Source organism: Pinus tabuliformis, chromosome 9 (assembly GCF_031772625.1).
Source record: "Pinus tabuliformis cultivar Carrire ecotype Pingquan chromosome 9, CPIR1, whole genome shotgun sequence".
In the NCBI taxonomy this organism is placed as follows: Eukaryota; Viridiplantae; Streptophyta; class Pinopsida; order Pinales; family Pinaceae; genus Pinus; species Pinus tabuliformis.
In genome coordinates this window covers 781,165,961-781,191,792 of record NC_142307.1, presented here as the reverse complement: position 1 = coordinate 781,191,792, position 25,832 = coordinate 781,165,961, and positions in this window count along the sequence as shown.

The window sequence follows — 25,832 nt, the reverse complement described above, 5'->3', positions numbered from 1 at the left end:
TAAAAAATGAGTCCACTGAAAGTTACTTAGACAAAGGCCAATGTGTGCCGCAGGTTCCAGATTAACGGAATGGAGATAGTGATAGCGAATAGCTGTAGATAGCAAGAGGGTAAGTATAGGTGCCTAGCCCCAGCCACATGCAGAAGGAGTCCCGGTAGAGTGAGCGCAATAACCAGGTTCGAGCAATGACAATAGCTCCTCCATCAATCCCTTGGCCTTGGATCAATAGTAGCTCCTAGGATATAAGTTAATGGTTTCATTAATCCCTGCAAAGGTTTTTGAGAAATCAATCGTTCTCGCTATATAGAGAACATGTATGGATTACCTCTTATTTCCACTCCCAAATGTCATAAGACGAGATTTGATCGCTTCTCAAGAGACCCTCACAATGATTTTTCACAATTTTTTCCCATCAATCCAGGTACAGGAGACAAAAATTACTCTAGTGGAAACTGCATTTAGCAGACGCTCTACCAGTTCACATAACTAGTGTGTATGGTGATGAGTTATGGTATTGTAAAAAGAATGTTGCAACTCCCAGGGCTACCAATGGGATTCATGCAAATTTTAGAGGTGGAAATTTTGTATGCATAGTAAGCTACGTTCTACTTAAGTTGCTTTGAGACAGTGGATCAAACTAAGGCATACAGAGACCATTTTGCAAATTAAATCTAGATTCTACAAGAAAAGGAATTATGATCTATTTGCAAGAAATGTAAATGTTGCATAAAATGAAATGTTAATATACTTGCAAGAAATACAAATGTTGCATAAAAAGGAAATTCTAGTATACTTTCAAGAAATGTAAATGTGCATGGAAGGAAATTCTAATCTAATTGCAAGAAATAAAAATGATTGGAATGAAAACCCTGATCTATTGCAGAAAAAAAACCTAATCTATTAGCATGAAGTAATAGCATGAAATCAATCCTAAAATATTGCTTTCAAAGTATATCCCATTCTAATGAGAAAATTAAACAACTGTTTCAAGAAGTGATACAACAATCTATCCTTGTGTTATTAAATTAATGGACTTAATCACTAACCCTAATAGAAGATATGGAAAGAAAGGTCCTAGGTGGTATTTGATGTTCCCAAGCTTGGTTCCAAGGTTTAGAAGCCATTATGAAGGGATATCAGGTAAAAATCAATCTTAAAGAGCAATTATGGTCAAGTTTTGAGGGATTCTACGTGGTGCTACATGATGTTATAGGATTGCTACAAGATGCTATAAGATTTCCCTGTTTTGCTACAAGATTGAATCTAAGAGAATTCTGAGGGCTTAAAAGGTGATCTGAAGGTGAGGAATGGTAGTGAAAGGTGGGAGAAGGTTATGGAAGTCCTTGCCAAGCCTAGTACTCCTCAAGAGTCCAACTTGCACAAGTAGGGAATGTAAACAATGATATCTAACAAATTTGTCTTCAACTTTTTGTGAGTGGACTTCTTGAAGAAGTTGGTGAGAATTGAAAAAGGGTAATGATGGTAGTGAAAATGATAGTTCTCTAACCTACAAACTAATAGTATGACCTGTACACCACAAAGATTACTCATTTTTTGCAAAACATCTAAAGCATGCTAATAATATTAATTGCAAAAAATTAAGCTAGAAAGGAAAAGGATGAGTCTAATCTTTTTAAGATCTATCTACTGCATTGAAGGGAACCTATATTTTTTTTCTTTCCAATACAAGGCCTACAACCATATTTTCCAAGAGATTGACAAATCAACAAAGGCAACTTTTCATATAAACAAGACTTGAAAGAAAGGAAATACTGCTAACCTAAGTACTAGAAAAGAAAGATGCATAGTAAAATGTACAAAGGAGAGAGACTAGATTGTTTGGGTTGGGCCCTGACCCAAGGCAACTCATCCCTATAGAAAACACTCAAGTTAAATGCAGCAAAAATAATTATCATTGACCTCAAGAAGTTCTCAAGTACATGATATGGAAATGAAAATGACAAGTACAAGCTCCTCACTCTATTAGTGACTATCCTCCTTTAAAAATTTGAATCCCACTGATCTCTTGGGTTGTTTTATCTATACAAGATGATTTAGGGAGAAACTTGGAATGAGGATTGCTTCCCTCCAAAATCCCTATTAAAGTGGTTCTAGTTCCCTAAGATCCTCATAACTATTGAGTGGAGTAACTTCTCCAATCGGGAGCTGAGTTGGTTGGTGAGTCAATGTAGAGAACGAGCCTCCTACATTTACTCCAGCGGTCTCTAATGTAATTCTTCACAATAAATGCAGCCTTTTCCTACACAATAATCATGTTAGGCCATAAGATATTGTAATCATCCCTTAATCTACCTAATAAACAAATTATCATAAAAAAATGTGTTATCAAATGCAAGGAGAGAGGTAAATGTATGTTGAAGGGTGGCGAAATGGGCCTTGATGTATAACTAATAATGAGGCCCATCATTCACCCACATATTGAAGGTGTTACTCACCCTCTGAGCAACTCATCCACTTAATTTCATTTCATTCATAGCTTTGGTGGCAGCCCTGACATCCCAAGGTATCTCTAATGGAGTGTCCTCTTGAGGGTGAAACCTTGCATATTTCTCTATCTCTGCCCATTCTTGTTCCTCTTAGGTCTGCTCTTGTCTTTCTTGTAGCCCTAGTAGCAAAGGAGCATTGAACTTAAGCCCAATCCAATTGACCTTCAGCCTTTGAACTATTATTTTATACAAATGTGTCTTTTCCAAGTCATTCGTCAGTCTTTCTCGAGAGTGGTACTCTTTGATTTTAAGCTATGTGGTAAGAAGTGTTATCTCCTCTTACAAGATGTCAGGCCAGGCAGTAACTCCACTAGGCAGAAAATTGATTCGTGTATTATTCCATTAGGTAGGTCTTTGTTATATACAATAGGGAGTGACTGTTCAGTTCATCTCCCAATGACTGTTCACATTCCTAATTTAATTATTTACATAAATTCACCCAATCATGAAGATTAGGTGTCAACATTCCCCCCCTTAATCTAAATGGATGTTGGTGAGTCCAAGCATCGTTCTGAATTGTTCAAGCTTTTCTCTTCCAAGCGCTTTGGTGAAGATGTCTGCAATTTGCTCATTTGTGGAACAATGACAGAGATGGATTGTTTTTGCCTCAACATGATGTCGAATCAGATGATATTTAGTATTGATGTGCTTCGTTCGATCATGGAACTTTGGGTTCTTGGCCAACTTTATTGCAGAGGTATTGTCAATCATGAGTGGAGTTGATGGTACTTGTTTTACCTACAAATCTTCAAGAATTTTCCTGAGCCTCACAATTTCTTTTGTTGCTTCAGCTGCTACCACGTATTCTGCTTCTATTGTTGAATCTGCTGGAACTGATTGTTTGCGTGATATCCAGGAGACAGCTCCTGATCGAAGACTCATAGCATATCCTAAAGTAGACACCCCAGTTTCTTTGTCTCCATCGAAGTTTGAATCAGAGTATCCAATCAAGCTGAAGTCGTCCACCTGTGTAAACTTGATTCCAAAGTCTTGAGTTCCCTTCAAGTACTTTAGAACACTTTTTGCAGCAAACCAATGTCCCTCACAAGGATTTTGCATAAACCTGGAGAGGATTCCAACAGCAAATTAAATGCCTGGTCTGGTAGTAGTTAGGTAGTTGAGACTTCCTACAAGCTGTCTATACTTTGTTGCATCCTCAAATTCCTTTCCTTCAATAGATGTGAGCTTTAAGTTTTGTTCCATTGGAGTAGTAAGAGGATTGCACTCTGTCATGCCAAACCTATTCAACAAATCTCCAATGTATTTCTTTTGAGAAAGAAATATGGACTTTGGATGCTGGGTTACTTCAATGCCAAGATAGTAATGAACATAGCCCAAATCATTCATTTCAAAACTTTTCCCCAATTCCTTCTTTATGGATGCAATGTAGCTTTCATTGTTCCCTGTCATTAAAAGATCATCTACATATACCACAAGATATACAACTGTTTTTGCCAACTTTCTTGACAAATAAAGTTGCATCATCAAGATCAAAATGATTGAAATTGAGTTTCAAAAGATGCTGAGTTAGTTTTTCATACCAGGCTCGCGGTACTTGTTTGAGGCCATACAAGGACTTCACAATTTTGCATACTTTATGTTCATGTCCTTTCATAGAAAATCCTTCAGGATGGGACATAAAAACATTTTCTTTTAGATCTCCATTCAAGAAAGCAATTTTTACATCCATTTGATGGACTTTACAACCGTTCTGAGCTGTTAGTGCAAAGAGTGTCTGGATGGTAGCCCATTTTGCTGTGGGGGAAAAAGTCTCCTCATAATCGACCCCTTCCTTCTGTGCAAACCCTTTTGCCACAAGCCTAGCTTTGTGCTTGTCAAGTGAGCCATCAGCTTTATACTTGTTCTTGTAGACCCACTTGCAACCAATTCGTTTGGTTCCAAATGGAGGATCAACTAGCTTCCAAGTGCCGTTCTTTATGAGGGCATCATACTCCTTTTGCATCGCTTCTTTCCATTCATCATGAGAAGCAGCTTCTTTGAAGGAAGTTGGTTCAAAATCTGTAGACAAGTTCAATTCACAATCATAAGAAACATCCATATCAATAGGTGAATTAGAGTCATCTACATCACCTCCATTTTGTCGGTTTGAATTTCTGGTTCCTGTCTTTCCAACTTCATCAGGATGAACACTTTCAAGTGTCTTTGTCAGCCACTTTGCGGGACCTTTCTCAGATGGTCTAGGCTGCTCCGTTGATTGAGTTGGGACTGAGTCAAGATTGAGTCTCCCAATTCTATCAATTACATCACTTAAAGCATCATCCATTGTTGGAGTTTCATGCGAGGGAGAGTGTTCTTCAGAAGAATATTCCACAGGTTGATCTAGTATAGGAATCCCCCCTTCAAGATGTGGAATCTGATTATCAAATTCTTGAAATGATTTTGCTTTTGTGAATCTATCCAAGCGATCAAGTTGCCGCTGAACAACATTGTCAGTTTTGGATGATTCAAAAAAAATAACATCTCTAGATACAACAAACTTCTTATTTACTTCATCATAGAGGCGGTATGCTTTGGACGTGTTTGAATGGCCCACGAAGATACACTTACGACTTCTAGCACCAAGTTTGTTTCTATGTACCTTTGGTATCAAGGCGTAACAGGTGGAACCAAAGACCCTGAGATGCTTTACCGAAGGAACATGTCCATACCACATTTCATAAGGAGTCTTGTTTCTTATAGCATTAGATGGACATCTATTCTTTATATATGCAACACATAGAACAGCATCAGCCCAAAACATTATCTTTACATTTTTGAAGAAGAGCATGGATCGTACCATATTTAAGATTGTCCTATTCATTCTTTCAGCTAGACCATTATGTTGGGGATTATAAGGCACATTTGTTTGATGTTTGATCCCATGTTGGCGAAGATAGTTTTCAAATTCATTTGATGTGTATTCTTTTCCATTATCAGTGCGAATAGACCCAATAGGAGATTGTGCATCATTTTCAATCCATTTCTGAAAATTCTTGAATGTTTGAAAAGCATCAGATTTGTTCTTCAATAAATAAACCCAACACATTCTGGTGTAGTCATCAATTAATGTCATGATATATTTATTTCCATTTGCAGAAGGAACAGGCATTGGATCACATAAATCTGAATGAATGAGTTCAAGTTTCCTATGTGCTCTTGAATGTGAATCATGAAAAGACTATTTGCTATGCTTTCCTAGAATGCAAGCATCACATTGCTTAAGTTTTCTAGGAATTGTAGGCAAACCAGCAACACCATTTTTCTTCAATAAGAGGAGACTGTCATAGTTCAAATTTCCAAATCTAGCATGCCATAATAAACTTGGTGGAAGTGTACCTTCTGCATGATGAGAATTGTATGAGAAATGTTGTGCATGAGCAGATGTTCCTTGCAGTTTGAGAAGCCTTTCTTCTTCTATTCCCCTCATGACAAGTGAGTGGTCAGATGCTCTTCTTACCTCAAGCTTGCCATCAAACATATGAATGGAGTGACCTTGCTGGTGGATGTGGACCAAGGAAAACAAGCTTCTCTTGAGCTGTGGGAGATAAAACATGATCCAGAAGAAAGTCTGGAAGACCAGACAGTTTAACCCTGATTGTGCCAAGCCCTAATGGCTTGATTTTTTATTGATCTGCAAAGTATACTGCTCCATCAACATTGTCAGTGAAATCTTTAAAAAAATCTTTTCTATGAGTCATGTGGTAGGTTGCTCCTGAATCAAGCAACCAATCATTTTTCCATGAAGCAAGTGAAGCATTAAACAAATCTTCATTTACTCCAATGTTACATTGTGCCTCAACATAGTGAGCGGATTCAGGTGCTTTACCTTTGTCTGTATCATCATTTTTACCTTTCTGTTGGTTTCTTTTCTGCTCAATTTTGTCCCATGGTAGCTTGCATGTAGAGGCATCATGTGATCCATTTCTTTTGCAGCGAATGCAGTGAAAATCTGCCTTTTCTCCTTGAGAATGTCTGCCCCCCCGCCTCTGAAATATCTTCCTCTTCCTCTTCGTCCACCTCTTCCTCTTGCAGAATCTTGAGCAGGATGCTTTTCTTTACGAGCAAGGCACACAGTCTCTTCAGAAGATTCAGGGGATGTCTTCTTTCCAAAAGCTTTCTCTCTTTCAGCAAAATTTTTCACAAGAGAGTCAAAGGTTATATCTTTGAGATTTCCATTTGCTTGCAATGACTCAAGATAATTGGAGTAAGTAGGATAAAGTGCCTTGAGAAAAGCGATAAGAGGAATATCCAATTCAATCTTAGTAGATTTGATATCATGCATTATAGACTTTACTTCAGATGCAAGAGCAAGAGGATCATTATTTTGCAGTTCAAGAGTGAAGAGTTTAATCATGAGTTGAACAACTTCAAGTGCAGAATATGAGTCATAGAGTTCTTTCAGCTTTTGTAAGGCTTCAAAGGCAGTTGAATATGACGAAATATGGCGACTCACCTCTTCATTTACAGATGTTGCGATTAATGCATAAGCTTTGTTGTTCTTGTTTTCCCAAATGACAAGCTCTTTGTCTGAAGTAGGCTGTACTGGGTCATTGTCTCCTTCTCCGACACACACTCCTTTCCGGGACCATTCAGGATAGTTCTCCTTGCCAGTGAGAACTATTCCCACCATGGATATGATTGAATGCATTCTGTAAAAAAAATAGTTTTTGCTGATAGAAAAATACTTCTGCTATTAATGTATAAAATTGTACTTCTCGTGGAGAAAAAAATGCAGCTCTGGTGTAAAAATTGTAAAAAGATTGCACTCTTATATATAGGACAAAGGTATTACCAATTCCTATATGGTGGAGATGATATCACTCACAACACAACATTGTATTATACCAAATAATACAATGTTCAAACAATACATATGGCTGCGTTAAAAAATACATATGGTTGCGTTCAAAACATATCTAACGCAGAGGTATCATACTGTTATAACACCATTCAAAAGTACCATTCAAGCACAGATCCACTTTAAACACTCATCGGTCTCTAGATTCTCCACGCATGATACCATGTCCACGCATCAACAGCACATCTCCACACATCTCAGGTATTATGACCACAATAACCATGCATATCAACGCATAGCCATGCTGTCTCCCCAATATTCATGTGCAGTGTTTAATATTCGCTGCTCCAGAAAATAATTGACTTCAAATCACACCATTTCCCAAAATGATATGCGTATTAACTGCAACCAATTGTTTTCGTTGAAAAAAAATGGAGCAGTGTGTGTGTATAACTGTAACAGCAATCAATTATATGCGTATAACTGAATAACTATACTATATTAATAATCCATATGCAGCATATCTCCATGCAATCTCGCTTCTCCACCAGATTCAAAACGAGACCACGCTCACCGTAGCCTCTGTTCGAAGAATCTCAAAAATTCTGCTCCAGCAAACATTCATGTGACAGCGTCCAGGCTTCCAGCAATCACCGACAGGATTGAATGCATACTCCAACAATCACCGCAGAACAGTCTTCTTGCTTCACGTCAGGTTCACCATGTTTATCCAAAACAACTCTCAATTCCAATGCAAATGAGCCTGACACTCCAGCGCAGGACCTAAGGCGAAGACCGCCGTCTGTGGGAATAACACTACTCCTGGTATCAGGGGAGAGCGAGTAATCAGAATAGGGAATCAATTCATGCAATGGAGGTGGTAGGCGCAAGTCAGGGCATTTCAAAAAACTTTAACGCACAGGATTTTTGTCCCCCAAAGATTCTAGTGAATGAGGTGAGGATCCTCCACCTTCTCTCTGGTGTACCATTCAACTTTTCCTGGAAGTTGTCCCTTCAACCCAATCTTCCAAAGGTCATGATACCCCTGTCTTGTAGTTCTAGACCTCTTATGTAAAACTATATCTTCTATCAACTTTTCCTGAGCATATGATGCCAAATCCTCTACAGTAGGTAGGACCTATTCCTCTTCCTGATCTAACATGTAAGGCTCATAGAGTTTCAAATTCTCTACATTCACAATTGAGTAAATGCGTATATATGGTGGTAAACTAAGTTGATAGGCATTATCACCCACCTTTTTCAGTATCTCAAAGGGGACATACCTTAGAGCCTTAATTTTCTTACAAGGCCCCTACATCCTCTCCTTGTTCAACTATAGCCACACTATGTCTCCCACCTTGAATGATTTCTTTGTCTTGTGTTTATCAAGCCTGGCCTTATACTTCTCCTGTGACTTTTGCAGTGTTTCTTGTACCTGTATATGGATTTGTCTGATCTTCTCTATAAATGTTTCAACCCTCAAATAATCTCCTATAATATCTTCCCTCACTCCTCCTTCCTGCCCATATGCAATATCCAAATGTGAAGGTGGAAAATATCCAAAACAAGTTTCAAATGGGGACTTTCCTATAGAAGTGTGGTGTACTCTATTATATGAATGTTGTATACATGCAAGATTTTCATCCTAGGCCTTTTGATGCTTCTGGTTGTATCCCATTAGAAGTTTCACCAAATTCTCGTTTACTACTTCTATATTCCCATTTTTCTGTGGATGGAATGTTGTAGATCTCTTCAACTTTGCGTCCATATTTTCCCACAATTTAGTCCATAATGCACTAATAAATCTTGTATCCGTCTAAAATAATGCTCCTTGGTATCCCAAAGTACACCTAGACCTATCCAAAGAACAAGTTTGTTTCTTCTTGCCTGTTGATAACCTTTTTACAAGGCATCAGAATGCACATCTTATTGAACTTGTCAACTACCACGAATAGGTAGTCATGTTCCTTCTTGGTCGTTGGTAAATATCCTACAAATTCCATGGACATTGGAAATGCCTTCCCAAGGATGAATAAGTAGAGTTAAGAGATGATATAGACCCTATTTCCTTTTGCTAGGTTTGCTAGTACAACAAGGCATGCATCCTCTTATGAACCTAGCTACATACTCCTGCAGCTTGGGCCAATACACATACCTCTGCAAGTTAGCCACAATATTCCCTACACTAAAGTGCCCTGCAACCTTGGACGTGTGAGCCTCTTTAATCAAGTGCAATCGATCACCTTTAGGAACATATAGCTTATCTAACCTATAGAGTAACCCATCTTGGATATGGTAGTTAATGGTGTTGTCACCATTGTGCACATGACTCTGACACTGCAACTATTGATACACCTCCTTGAAGTCCTCATCCTCTGAATATGCATCTCTGTATGCATCATGGGTGAATAGCTCCATGTGCATAAGAAAACCCAAAGCTTTGATGTGGGTGTCCTTGAAAGCATGTCGGCCAACTTGTTTGTTCTACCCTTATTATACTTGATCACTAATTTAAAATTATTTAAAAACCCCATCCACATGTAACACCTCGTCTATTGTAGCTTACTTTGAGCATGAAAGTACTGTAACAACTAGTTCTCTGTGTGGATTAGTGTCTCCTTTCCCATCAAATAATGCTTCTAATTATTTAGATCTTGCACCATGACATAGAGCTCCTTGTCTTAGCTAGGGTATTTAAGAACTTCACCATGAAATACTTCAGAATGGTAGCATATAGGCCTTCCTCCCTACATCAAGACAACTCCCATAAAATACCCACTTGCATCTGTCTCCACTTCAAAGGGTCACTGCAAGTTTGGTAATGCTAAAACTGGTTCTTAACTGATCTTCTTCTTTATCTCCTTGAAATCCTTCTACTGACCTTTTCCCCATTGGAAACTCTTGTCACTCAATGTTATGGAATGGATCAATGTTGCTACTGCTAAAAATGAGGCTATGAATTTCCTCAGGTACTGTGCTGCCCTAATGAAACTCTTGACCTCAAAAAAATTATTAGGAACCAACCATTTCATTATGGTGTCCACCATGGAAGGATATTACTTCATCTCTCCTCCACTGATCACATACCCTAGATACACCAAAGATTGTTGTGCAAACTCGCACTTATTGAGATTTGCTAGTAGTCGATGCTTATTCAATGTTTCCAACATCCACATCAAATGTGAAATGTGCTCCTCCTAGGTAGAACTATATACTAGTATATCATCCAAATAGACAATAAAAAATAAATATATAAAAGGGATAAATACATCATTAATTAATCTCATAAATGTAGCTGGTGCATTACATAGGCCAAATGGCATGACTAACCACTCATATAAACCTTTCCTGGTTTTGAAGGCGGTCTTCCAAGTATCTTCTTCTTTGATTCAAACCTGGTGATATCCAAACTTCAAGTCCATCTTGGTGAAGTATTTTACTCGCTACAACTGATCCAGCAGATCATCTATATGGGGAAGGGGGTATTTTTTCTTGAGCATGATTTTGTTCAACACCTTGTAATCTATACACATCCGACATGTCCCATCCTTCTTGGGCACAATGATGATGGGTGACCCACATGGTGATGTACTTGGTTGAATTACACCCTATTGTAGCAACTACTGCAACTATTTCTTCACCTCCTTTGCTTATATAACAGACTGCCTGTACAACCCAATATTTCGTAATGGGGAGTCTGATGATAGTTTGATCTTGTGCTCCACTTATTTCTTAGGTGGTAACCCTTTAGGATCTTAGAACACATCCTTGTATGCATGTAAAAAATACTCAAATTTTTGTTTATGTTTCTTAGTACACCCCTTCAGAAATTCCTTTCCTCTTATTAACTCCTTTGCAGATTGAATTTCTCTTAAAAACAATAAAGCATACTTCTTGCTGGAATTGATCAATTTCTTGGCTTGGTTGGCAATTACTAGGGAAATTTTTGGCTTGGATTTGTGTGCATTGATGATGAACTATTTTCCATACTTGACGAGCCAGTACTAGTTAGATCTCCTCATGAATATTGCATCTCGCATGTACATATATTGACTCCCAAACATGACTCCACATACATCAATGGGAACCACATTTCGATCTACTTCATCAATAAATCAACACTGATAGCAAATCTAATTTTGCACTATTTTGTTACTTTTGGCTTTGCATCCTTAATTACCTATCCTAGTGGATATGGGTTTGGATGATCATGAACTTCCAGCCCAACTTCTTGACCAAACCTGCTGCAATTAGATTTCCCTGCAATCTTGAGTCAAACAAAGCATCAATCTTTGTATTCTTGTCTCGTATCTTATTATGGAAGAGTTTTTTCATTTCGTTCTCTTCTTGTTGTTGAAGGCTACTCAAATTCACCTCCTTCTACACTGACATACAAACGATCTTCTCATCCATGTCTAAGCCGCTTAGAACTTGGTTGCTTGAATTAGCGGCCATGAGATTCTTCTTCTTATTATATTCTTATTGTTCTTTGGGTTTAGCTCTTAATGAAACTTCCAACACTTCTCCTCTGTATGGCAATCAATGCTGTAGTGGTTGTAGTGGTTTCTAGGATCTTTGCACTAGTGTGTTGTGGTTGCTATCTTTTTATATTTTCCCCCTTTCTGCTTCTTCTTTCCCTCAGAAGCATTATGTTTATCCTTCTGCTTCGATCCACTTGATTGCACTCTCTTCAGGTTTATGTTCTCTAGGTATTGTGCCTATACACAAGCCTCGTCCACCTATTTGGGCTTGAACAACATCACTTTCTCATGTAGATGGTGGTGTAGACCCCCCAAATACTTGAGGAGTACGTCTAGGTTCTTTTGTGAGATACCAAACATTATAGCCACCTTTCTAGACTTTGTGGTGTACTATTGCATGCTTTGGCCTGGCTTTTTCCTAAAGTAGTGCCACTTGATCTATTAGTCCTCTACGTACCCAATTGGGTAAAAGTATGACTTAATGAGAATTTTGAAGTCTTCCCACTTTATCATTGGATTTTACACCTCCAACCTTAGGGTCTCCATGTGGCTCTCCCACCAAGTCAATGCATGGCCCTCTAATTACATTCACGCAAATGATATCTTCTATCCTTCCTCAATTTGATGGACACTAAAATAAACTTCTAGTGGTCATAACCATTGATTCAACTTAAAAGTGTAAATCTCACCATTGATTGAACTTAAAATAAAATTCTAGTTGTTGTAACCATTGATTGAACTTAAAATAAACTTCTAGTTGTTGTAACCATTGATTCAACTTAAAAGTGTCAATCTCACTGTGGTATCGCTTGATACTGACATTTTATTCCATTTTAAATAGGATTTGTGAATGATTCACAACACTCACATTGGTTTGATCTTTTTTGGGTTCTTTCTTTGGTTGGTTCTTTATTTCTTCTTGATCTTCCGATCCCCATTCTAATTTGTCCTCCGTATTTGTGCCCCCATCTTCTCCAAATATCGCAAGCTTATTTCTCAGGGCTTCCATGAGGACGTTTACATTGAGATTTATAGATGTGACTCATTGTTCCAGCTGCGAAAACCTCATCTCTGTAGGATCATGAGGTTCATTTATAGATTCATTGGCCATGATTAGGGTTTTTACGATTTTCAACCTCGACAATCTAAATCCCCTACAAATCTCTAAAAAAATCCCAAAGAAACCTTCTTTGATACCAATTTGATTCATAAACTGTCATGGATATTCCATCAAATAGTTTATCATAACATATATGATAATATTATATGAAAAATCTCAAATTCTACACTATTATAGTTTTATCAAATTTCTAGATCTCTAGATTTTACTGTAGTTAGTGCATGTATGAAAATGGAAATTATACAGAAAATAGAGAATGTCAAAATAAAAGCTCTCACACACACATAAGACACAAGCTATGCTCTAGGAAACCCTTTAAGGGGAAATCCTAGATAGAAGGTGAGGTCACTTCGATCTCTTTCTCTATCTAGAAATATGGTTGCAGGTACAAAGAAGTATGGTATGTGGTCTATGAGATGCTACAGTGCACAAATCTTCTTTGTGTGCTCTACCTCCTATCCCCCTTTGCTATTTTTTCTTAGCTATGGAACCATTGCACTCGAAAGAATGGAATGCCTCTTCCTCCTAGTGGCCAAATTATAACACAGTTTGATAATCCACTGGTGGTTAAGTTTGACTACTTTAAATCTTAACTAGAGTTACAATATAGAAGCTTTTACATCACAATCATGTGGCTATCCAATTTTCCATGAATAATGGGGGTTGACGCGACATCCTCTCGAATCATGGTGGTAAAAACAGGAAATTCAACTTATGAGTGGCATGAATTTCGCATACAAACTCTGATTGACACACTTCTTGCGCCATTGGAAGATATCTATGTGTAGAATAACATGAAAAAATGTCACGTTGAAGTGACAATTTTTTACCCCCAAAAAACATCATTTTATGGCTCAAACTTCTCCTGGAAGGTTTCAGACCCTGTTTTTCCAAACTAGGTCCCCCCAGTAAAAACGGTCCCATGAGTTGATTCCTCCACATTTTCCACTCCAAATGCATTGAGATGGATGAGAAACAATATAATGATCCAATCCAAATCATTTTTTTCTATGTATATTGGTGCTAAATTGGGGTCTTTATAAATGATTCTATGGTTGTTGATGACAAGATGAGAGGTTGTCAATTCTGTTTTGATCCATAGGGGTTCACCAGTTTCCCTAGACATTACCTTTTTTTACTCTTCAACCTTGCTTCCTCATGAGTTAGCCAAGAGGCTAATGTCATCAATTGTATATCTCCCACCCTAGAATTGAGATCCCATAATTTCTTATCAGTCAATATGAGGTTCTTCATATAGAATTATGCCATTCTAGCTCTGTCCTCCATAATAGATATATGACAAAATTCAATAAAAATTTTGTAGTCTTAGAAATGGAGTGAACCATATTGTGCTAGGGTCTTGATATAAAATTGAATCCATTATTCTTTGAGGAACATGGCATAGGATTTTTAGGGGTGTCTTCATTGGATGTCCTCCATAGCCAAGATCACCATAGTGGTAATATGCCCCTCTTTCTCCTGTAGATGTTCCTTAAATCTCTTGTTTTCCATCTGCAGTTGTTCCCTCATGTTTGCCTCTCTAAGTATAAAATCATCCATCTCCTCACCCATATTTTTCATGTTCTCTTCCATCAGGCCTACAACCTTAAATCCCTTGGACTTTGTAATCTACCTCCATCAGTGACTTATAATTCTTTCTCTATCTAGCTCGAGGAGGCTTGGGACTGCAAATTTAGTGGGGATTATTTGTCCTTCCTCATAAAATTTATAATAAGACCCAAGGTCTAGTTGGGGATAAGGTTCTTGCAACTCTTTTAGTCCTTCACCTCCTTCTTGTGGTTGTGAAACACTTTCATGTAACACTTCTCTACTTTCAATGTACCATCTCTATGTCTTCTTGTAGCACCTCTTCACCTTCCTATAGCATGGAAAACTCCTCTTGCAGTTGTCTCATCTTAGATCCCCTAGTGTTTGACTTCCTTTGTGAGGCTTGGGGTTGTTTTCCTTTGGACTTGAGGGAGGCTACTTCCTCAATTTGTTTCTTATCCTCCTCCAATTCTCCCTTCTGGTGGCTAGATGACTATTCAATGGTGATGGGGGTTTTTGAGGAAGGTTGAGGCTTCCCTTAGTAGAGTCTACTACTTCTCCTCTTCTTGAAATATAGAGGGCCATGCTTTGCCTACCTCCCCTTGGCCTTAACTGTTGTACTTAAGGCTTCCATGGTGGAAACCACTTCTTGCTTAGTGTTCCCTTTTGAAAGGCTTGTTTGTTATTCTTTTCTCTTTCTCTTCTGAGGTTTGGAAGGTTCGCCAAGGGCTTTTATCTCTTTCTATGGTTTTTCCTCTTCATTTTCCTCCTCAATATCCTTTTATTCCTCTAATTTTTCTTCCTTCTTTTCCTCTTCAAGATCTTCAATCTCCTCTTCTACATAACCATACTTTGTTGTCTCTACATTTCCTAGTAAGGCTTGGGCTTAAGTTTGAAGGAAATCTTCCCTATCCATATCCACACAATTTTTCCATGACATAGGGTTTTTGATATGCTCCAGAGGATCCATGACGATAAGCCTTATGAGCCCATGATAAGAAATGTACTGATGGTTTCCCTTATTCACCCTTCGGCTCATTTCTATTATGGAATAGAGAAGAAAGTGGGGAATGTTTAGTCTTCCTAGGATAGAAAATCCATTTGGAATATTAGCTCATAAAGTAAACTAAGTTGATATGCATAGAAAACACTGAGTCTCCCCTCATAGGATATATATTTCATAATGTGATAGTCTACCTCATCCCATGGGTAGGGTAGACTCTTTCTTCTAACCCCATTTTTATCTTCAATCAGTTTCTCCCTAGGGATGATCTGGGTGGCTCCAAACACATGCAGAAATCCAAGAGGGCTCAGAAATGGTCAAAATTCAAAGTGGTCAGATTTCTCTCGAAACAACACCAAATCGAAGTGTTCATCACCCTAATTCCAACAGTGTGAACGAAACTCGAATTCGAGTTCGTGTAAGGGACATAGAACTCTTTAAAGTTTGAGAAGACACAGAAAAAGTAAGGCCCACAGTGTGCCACATAGCATCCAAGTCAGCAAGAAAGACCCACTAGGTTTATGTGGCAACTAATTAGATAGTAAGACAATGACACATGGCACTCCCTATTAATTTTACACAAAGACAAAAAAATATAATTATTCCATACAAAATCAAATATATTAAATATAAATATAAAGTGGTTATTAAAATTAAATTACTTTTGACCCCACCAAAAAAATAAATAAATAAAAATAATAATTTACAATTATTAACCATATAAACAAAGTCAAATTATGCCATTTTCAAACCATATGCCAACCAACGAATATATTAAATGGGAGTATATGGTTAAAACAAAAATAAGCCAACGTTTACCAATGGCACTGTGTTCCAAACCAAACCGCAATACATGCCAACCGTCATGTAGCCGTTGGCAATGACCACCGCCTTTTGTATAAAAAAATACAAATATGCCAATAACAGGATTCGAACAATACCCGACTTCAACCAAATCAGTACATATGCGGTTGGGCCAACAACCCACTTTGTAATGTCTGTCCTTGAGATTTTATATGAACTCTACAACTCATTTGACCGGGAGGAGGCGACGGAATGGAGACAGCACCGCGGAACCGTGACAAAGTTCCAGGCAGACAGAACCATGATTTTCGAGAATTTTCCTTGATGCCTGAAAGATTTTATATGGAGGTAAATTTTCATTTTGTCAAAATGATATGAAGTTTACAGTGATTTTAACTGGAATTTCGCAGAGAACACGAAGGTGAAATCAGAGTCACCATCTTATTATCAGATTCGCAGATTCTCACCGGAGCAAAATCTTTGAAGAATCTTGAAGGAATTTTCCAGATTCTTTGGACACTGAAATTCGCCAGAGTCAGAATGCAGACAACTTTATACTCAAAATTCTCAGAATCTTTCAAGGATCATGATGGAGAGATCATATTTGTGATCTGAGTTGCAAATCTCCAGTCAGCCCAGAGAATGGAATCTTTGGAGAATCACGTGGAATCTAAAAGATTCCTACGCGTCTAGATTTTGACGGTGTCGAAATTCGACAAATGGATAGTCAATTTTACATCTCTCGACAATAAAAATTCAATGGTGCAATCATTGTTTGCAGCTGAGCCTTCAATTTTTCGTCCAACTTCAGAGGTGCAAGTACATAAGTCAGTCATGTCATGTTTTCCTTCATAATTGTTGAGATGATGTATTATATTTTGAGATCCCTGCTTGATGTTATGTTGTGGGATTGATTTTGCCGCATTATGTGAGAGGTATTTAACTTGGCATGCTATGTATTGTTGTGGAGATCCCTATGTAACTATGTTGAAGGGATGCTCATTTCCACATTGTATGAGATCATTTTAGTTTGTCATACTGAGAGGAAGCTTTCTTGAATGAGAATTCTTGTAAGCGGAATGTCTAGTGGAGAGACAAGCCACTCTTGTTTGAGGACATATGACATTGATATGACAAAGTGTTTTCCATGTACATTATCATCATTTCCAAAATTACGTGAAACCGCCAACACCACCTTGACATGGGGCACGGAGACGTAGTCCACACTAGACGGATTCCATTATCAACGTCTTATGTTTTATGTTGTTGATTCTTGTCATGTTCCCTCTTCTTTACAACATGCATATATGTTCATTTATTCTCTTTTAAATGCAATTCTAACAACATCACAGAAGTAAAAGATCTTGGTTAATTCCAGAGGCTGAAGGAACCCAGATCAAAGGAGGAAGGAGTTCTTTTTTGTTGTGATAGCCTCTGTTCTCTCCTCCTTGTTCCACCTTACTCCTAGGGGAAATGTGGTCACCCTGCTAATGATTTATGCATTTAAATGGATAATAATCCCTCTCACAATGGTGGTAGCACTATCTTCCCCTAAGGTTGGAGGCCTACTGCAAACTCATGAGTAATTTCATCATCAAACCCTTTGAATTTCTCAAAGAACTCCAACCACTGGTGGTTTGCAAAGATATCTTTAATAGGAGGGTGTTGGTGGATCCTTGATGAGTCTATGGGCTCTCTTTTATTAAAACCACCCCCCATGATCCCTATTGTAGTCTTTCCAAAGTTTTAGAAGGGAATTCTGCTACCAATTATCAATTTTTAGAGCATTTTAGGGTTTCAAAGCAGAGATAAGAGGAATAGTTCTTTTTGTTAGTTCGGGGAAGGAAATATTACATGCCCAACTTAAAATGGACTCATTCCCCTACTATTATGCTTATTTCACAAGGAAAATTCACACTTTCAATTTCCTTTCACTTTCAGGGGTTATTTACAAGATGTTCTTTTGAACAAAATATGAATAGCTCCATAGGATTTTTGTGCATATGAAGTGAGGAAAATTGTTTCCTTACACTTCCCTTGGAGGTTCCTTTGTATCTCTAGGGTTTTGTGGGAAAATTTTCACAAGACCAAGCTCTTTCTCATCTCTTGTGACAATCTTGTAACAGATGAGATCAATCATGTAGCACATAGTCATTTTTCTATAGCAGTTGTCTGCTAACTCTGTAACCTCTCTATAGAAGTATATGAAACCCCTGGTGTAGGTAGCCCAACTTTCGAAGATGGTAGTAGGCCTCCTTTATTTTTTGGAATGAAAATTTTATGCCAAACAAGGCTCGAGCCCGCTTTTATACCAAAAGTGGTTGGGTTGTGGGTTTAGTGCATTGTATGCACTGGCGCCCACCTACCACCTTTGCAACTCCTCCATAAACTTGTTGGCCCACTCCTTGTAATCATGACCTTTTTTTTTTTTTCATTTTCTCCGTGTGTGATGAGAAAGAAAGATGACCCCAACTTAACTATTTGACGGTGGTTGAGATTGTTGAACCATATTTAGCCTAAAAAACCTCATACCTCTGCATTTGCAACATTTTTAAGACTACAATTCACTCAAAGGAAGAAGTTAGGAATTTTTCATACCTATGACTACTTAGTGGTCCTTGTTGATGTGTTAATCACTTGATGTTTGCATGGAATTTATGAACAGAGGTAAGGTTGCTTTCCCTGTCTTCTGAGATGTCATTCTCTTGTTTTCCTTGCTCCATGCATTTTTTTGCTTTGATTTATTTTTTTAAATATTCCTTATTGATTGAATCTTGACAATGCAGGTTCTTCAGGATGTGGTTCAAATGCTACTGCTTGTAGGTGAACAGGGATCCTATAGTAGCTTGCAAAGAGTCCTGTAGTTGCTTAAGGTAAGAGTGGTAGTCCTTTAATTCGTTGATGATGATTGTCTTCTCGATTTGGTGCTCCAGCTATGGTCGTGTAGGGTTTGTTAAAATTGTTATAGGACTGTGTGTCTTCATGCAGTAGTCACACAAACCCTTTTAGAATCACAATTTCCTCTAGGTGTTGCCTCTAAAAAAATTGATAATTCATGAGTAACCTATTGAAAATGGTCAAAGGCATTTTCTGTGGTGGAAGAGGTGGAAAAAGGGGTGAAAAGGATTGTTTTTTATGGACAAAAGTGGAAATTTGGGTGTAGAAGAGGTTAGGTGAGGTGGAAAATGAATGGTGAGGCTATGGTTGACCCCTTCACTTGTACTCAAGTGGAAAAAAAAATAACTTTCCCTTCTTTTGTTACTAATCACAATCTTGTAGCAAATATGGAACAATACTGTAACAATATAGGACAATCCTGTAAAACTTTAGGACTGAGGCAGAGTTGAGCAAGGAAGGCCATATGATGAAGGAGAAACTATGGAAAATCAATGGAGAGATGGAGTGCATTCAAATATCCAACTTGGAGGGTGTGGAGTTGATTTTTTTGAAGTTTATCCCCTGTCCGTTGACCTCCATTGACTGCTACTAGAACCTTGCAAAAATGTTAGAAAATAATGATGCAAGAGTTCCCTTTGCTCTTTTCTCTCTTTTCTTCTTTTCCCTCTTTTTTTTATTTCTTTTTTTTCCTTATTTGAGCCCTGCAAGTTGCCTCAAAGGAGGTTGTCAACTCACAGGTCTGCCCTAGGTGCCTCAAGGGAGGTTTTCACCTAGTGACATTTTATTTGTTCATCATTTTTTTTAGACTCTTGGACTGCTTCATGGAGGATTTCGATCCAAGAGCTTGCCTTAGGTGCCTCATGGATGTTTTCACCCAGGCCTTTTATTCTCTCCCTTTTTTTTCTCTTTTTTCTATTGATCAAAGGTTGGATGGATTGGGAGCCTTAAGGCTCCCAATCACATTTAGATCTCTACATATTGAATTGGTAAACTCTTCTTTTGACAAAGGCCTCTTGTAAAGCTTGAGCCAATAACCATTGACCAATAGTGGAACTTTTTCCTCATTGATTGTTCTGATTTGGACAAAGCCATTTTCATAACACTTTTCCACCAGGTAGGGGCCTCGCCATCTTGTCATCATCTTTCCCTTGATGTCCTTGAATCTAGAGTCATAAAAAAGGTCCCAATAACCCTCTTGGAAGGTCATTTCCCTGATGTTCTTGTCATGTCAAATATTCCTCTACAATTGGACCACCTCAGTAGGCATGAAAGCTTGCAATCTAAGTTCATAAAGAGAATTGAGTTTTCACAACCTCTCTTGCTTAGCTTTGGTGATATCTAGGTCCAATTGTGTTTCCATTCTCGGGGTGTTGTACTTAAAATCAATTGATAGTAGTGCCTTCTTGCCATAAACCAATTCGAAGAGAGTGAGCCCAGTGGTGATTTTCGACGTTGTATTATAAGCCCTAGTGGTTTCCAAAAGTTTGGTTTCCCAATCCATTTTGTTGTCGCTGACAACTTCGATTAAGATGTTCTCCAAAGATTTATTTGTCACCTCCACCTGCCTATTTGCTTGAGGATTATGGGGGTTGGATTTTATGTGCTTGATGTAATGTTGATCCATGATTTCCTCAATCCAATTAGAGGTGAACTAAGCTCCTTGAGCAGTGAGAAGCTCCCTTGGGAAACTAAAATTGTAGAAGATGTTCTCCCTCAATAAATCTTCCACCTTTTTCTCTGTGGTTGCCTTAGTTGCTTTCACTTCAACCCACTTTGTTAAATAATCAATGCATACAGTGATGTATCTCTTTTTTTCAGATGGGGGTTCAATTGGTCCAATAAAATTCATGGCCCACTTCTCAAATGACTCAAGAGTCACCTGAGGTTATAGTGGCATTTCATCCTTTGGTGTAGGCTCTCCCCTTTTTTTATGACATTCATCACATATGGGAATGTATCTCCTGGAATCTTGGTGTAGGGTAGGCCAATAGTATCTACATTGGATAATTTTGAAGGTTGTCCTCTTGGCAGAAAAATGGCTCCCACAAGGTCCATAATGGAATCCTCAAAGGATGTCAAAGACTTCTTCCCTTACAAACCTCCTCAAAATATGATATGGTCCCAATTTGAAAGGATTGCCCCCAATCCAAGTGTAAGGGGCACATTTTTTGACAATTTTTCTCTTTTCCTTGGAGGAGTGGTTAGGATGAAATCTCCCAACAACCAAGTTTTCTATGTCAGTGAACCAAGGGATAACAATGAAATGGAGAAGAGGTACTCATGAGGGAACTGGTCATCTATCATCTCTCCATTTTTTGCAAGCAATGTTAGCATAGAAAAAACATTTGCAACCATTTTTGCTTTTCCTTGTTTGTCAACAATTGTTAGAACACAATTTTGTAATAAAAACAACCATCTAATGATCGTAGCATTGACACCAAGTTTTTTCATTAAATATTTAATGGTTGCATGTTCGGTATCTATGAAAACTTAGTACCCTGTGATGTAATTCCTAAACTTGTTCAAGGAGTGGATAAAAGATAAGAGCTCTTTTTCAGTAATATTGTACTTGATTTTAGCTTTGGATAGATTCTTATTGATATCATTTATGGCATAGGCGAACATACCTTCCACTTATCCCAAGGATTCTCTTACAACCTTGTTGGATGCATCTGTGTGGATGTGAAAAGGCAAGGCCCAATTTTCCCCCCTAAGAATTGGCACAATGGTCAACTTCTCCTCCAACTCTTCAAATGCTTCTTAACAATTATCTATCCAACAAAAATCTAAATCCTTATGTAACAATTCAAACAAAGGTGAAGCCATGTTACTAAAATATTTGATAAATCTCCTATTATATCTAGCTAGTCGTAAGAAACTCCTAACATCCCTTTGTTTCTGAGGAAAAGGGACCATTTTGATAATTTCTATCATGTTAGGGGCAACTTGGATCCCTTCCTTAGAGAGGATGTTGGTTTCAGGGGCTTAGAACCACTTTCAGAGTTAGTTACGCTAACCAACAAAACCCTATAGTACCGACCCTTTTGGTAGCGATCTACGTATCACAGATCACTATCTCACCCGAGGCAGTATTGGGGGATGCTAGAGCCAAGTTTTTGCATCCAGAGGGGCTATGCAGTGTGGCTGTAAGGTTTTTATCAGTTTAGCGCTTAATCCAACCTTCATGGATCATTAACCTTATTGTTATAGTCGCAAAGCATTTTCCTACTTAACAGAATTGTGAGTTGTGCGTAATTAGTTTAACATGTATTATTCATCATATAAAACAATATTTGAACCTTCGCGATGCAATTGCAGAAGAAATGTACAAAAACGAACCATAAATAGGCTAAAACATAAAAACTATGTGAACATAAGAAAATACATAGATCTATCTCAAATTATTCTTTATTAGTTCAAGTCTTCACAGATGCAATCTTTCTGACCCTATGCACACAACTGCAGGGGCATACGCACACAACTATAGACTTACCAAGGTCTCCACTCACATAGCTGCAGGAGCCTTCCCCTTCGCTCAAATACAGAAAGATCTCATAGACTCAAAAACATATCATCTCATCAAATTGATTACCTTAGGCTTTGACCCACCCTAAAGCCCCTTTGACTCTTATAACCTTGTGCTAATCACGCTCCACTCATCAAAATGCGGAGTCTTTACATGATTCAGACAAAACATAGACTTGGCGGACCCCTACCCAACAAGCCCCAAACACAAAGATGTGACTTGTCGTCAAGTCACTCAGTTGGTACAGCCTCTATCTTTGCTTTCAAGCCTCTGTATGCATACTTCAATGGATGAAGTGTTGATGTGCATTGCTCTGCACCTTATCAAACTTAGTCCATGAGCTTCTCTGTTGTCGGCCCTTCTGCTATGAGGCCAATTGTCCTCTATGTTTGCTGCATGCTCTTCAATTTTCCCTCTACTTCCTGTGAAAGCTGGTAGTCCTTATGTGCCCAAGGTTGTGTCTATGCGGAGATGATCTATGCCTTCCTTCATAGCTCATCAATATGTCCTTGCAGAAGTTTTCCTTCCTAAAGACGAGCGAACCGTTGCATAGGTGTTAAGGTCTACGTAGTTGATTTAATCTCATCGAACTGCAGTCGCTGCAGTTTCTTGTCTCTGATTTCCACTTTGATATTCTGCACATGTGGGCCCTCCTGCAGTGAGGCCCGCACTTCCATTGTATCTTCAAAAAGTTAACTACAATCCTTGACTGCAGTCACTATTTGAGCCATATCATCTTTTATGCTAGCTTCGCGATGCTCTTAAAATTTCGACAGTTTTGTAGGTTGCAACTTCATTTTAAGTTTTTTTCTCTACATCTAGAGTTAAAATCTAACCATGCCCACCTCTACCTTCGATTCTTTGATTGTTGTTGCAAGTTGTTGAAGTTTTTCTGTTGAAGTTGTATCTGTCGGGATCTGGAATTATAGAAGCTCACTGTAAACTTTAGCTATAGCTGTTGGAAATAATACTGAGAGGGGGGGTGAATCAGTATTAGTCAAGTCAATAATCTTTTTCTTTTCATACTCAAATATGTATACGCTACTTCCATGTGGGTAATCTGTGTGTACATGCAACTGTGCTTAAGGAAACAAGCGTATATCCAACAAACTAATGATTCAGTTAATTCATCATATGTTGATTTTTAATTTGTGCATTAGTACTTTATTAAACATTAAACAGTAACCATATGTAGTTAATAACAGAGTGAACCATCACACATAAGCAACACACATGAACACCAAGATTTAAGGTGGAAACCCAATGTGGGTGAAAACCACCTGCTGCTGTCGTCTTTGTCTTCTTTTAATAATAAGAAAATATGTTTACAACATTGTACTGGTGCAGACTCATACCAGTATGCAGGCTTCTACCTGCAGAAGGCTACAACCTTCTCTCATTCTCCAGCTTCTATTGGAAGGGAGCTACCACCCCTAGCTCTTGTACTAGCTGATATGTTTACTAGTACATAGTCGCCAACCTACAGAAGGCTAAAACCTTCTCTCTTCCTCCAGGGACCACGTTTCATAAGTTTTCAGGCTGGATACTCCTGGAACACAACACCATAATATGAAGGCCACGTTTCATCCAATTTTCATACTGGACCCATCAACAACATTGAAGCTCAAAATCAATCACCACTGCAATACAACCATCATCAACCAATCACTAAAACTCAATCACTACTTTCAATCAATCACTGACAACCTTGGAACCTCTGACAAAACTGAATCAACCATTCATTCATACTTAATCAACTTCAACAAATATACTGGAACAAATAGATCACTGTAACCAGTACACAGATCTAAACCCAGAATATTGCATCATCATTCAGAACCAATTGTGACCTCAAAAACATGTATTAGAGTGTATACGCAACTTGGAATAGCCGAACCAGCGTGTATACGCAACTTCATCAAAGCGAACCAGCGTATAGATCTGCAAATACTTACTTAAAACTTCGCTGCACTTCTCAACTTCAGACATACCCAGATCATCACATATAAAGGATAATACATGTGTTAGCAACTAGATCTAGCCCATCAGATCACATAATGATAAGTCATTATGATCTTGATCCATTATTAGATCACATCCATCATCACTGAAGCAAATCACAATCATTCAATATGAACACTATTACCAGAATGCAGTCACTAGAACATAAAGCAAAACCCATAACTCTGCATCACAACGAGAGCCAAATGTAACTTCAAACATCATAGTTCACAAGGTATACGCTACTTCGACATGTCGAACCTATGTGTATACACGCTTTTCTCAAAGCCAACCAACACATACATCTGCAAATATAAATTCAGAGTTCTGCAGCTATTCCAGACTTTAATTATGCCCAGATCATATCATTTACAGATTAATATATGTGTCAGTATTCAGATCTAGATTATACATTATCAAACCATATAAATATAGTTCATTTCAAGTCTTAAGATCCCAATCCATCATTAGATCTTATCCTCCATCAACCGCTAAGGTTCCTCCTTTGTTTAGATCAAGCAGAGCATCATAAACCCATAACTTGCATACTAGATTTCAAACTTCATCAGATATTCAATGTATTTTTCACACCTTGGCCTAATGATCTTCTCCTCCTTTTATAGTTTTAGGCCTTCCTCAATACCATGGACCAAAACCACTTAGGACCAAATACCTAGGGTCAATACCTTGGACTAGATACCTTGGACCAATACCATGGATCAAAATACCATGGACCAAATACTTCGGACCAAAAACTTAGTTTTCCAAGGTATACACGTTTTTCTTTCTGTGAAAGTGCATGTGTACGTTATACGCTTCTTTTGTTCTGTTAACCTGCGTGTATACGCAGTTTGGTCAAGGTGAACCTGCGTATACCTCTTTCTTCATTATTTGTAGTCTGAACTGTTATTATTTGTTGTTGTCATGTTGTACTGTGATCTTTCATTTGAGTGAGTTGCCTTTTGAACTGATTCCTTGAAACTACCCTGCATTTCATCACATCTGTAAACACAACTGTCATGCATTCTGTCACATCTGATATCTCTTCTGTAGATTCATCTAGTTACCATATACAAGTGAGTTGTTCTGCTACAAGTGGGTTGCCATCAAGTACAACACATGCATCATAATGCCAACAATCTCCCC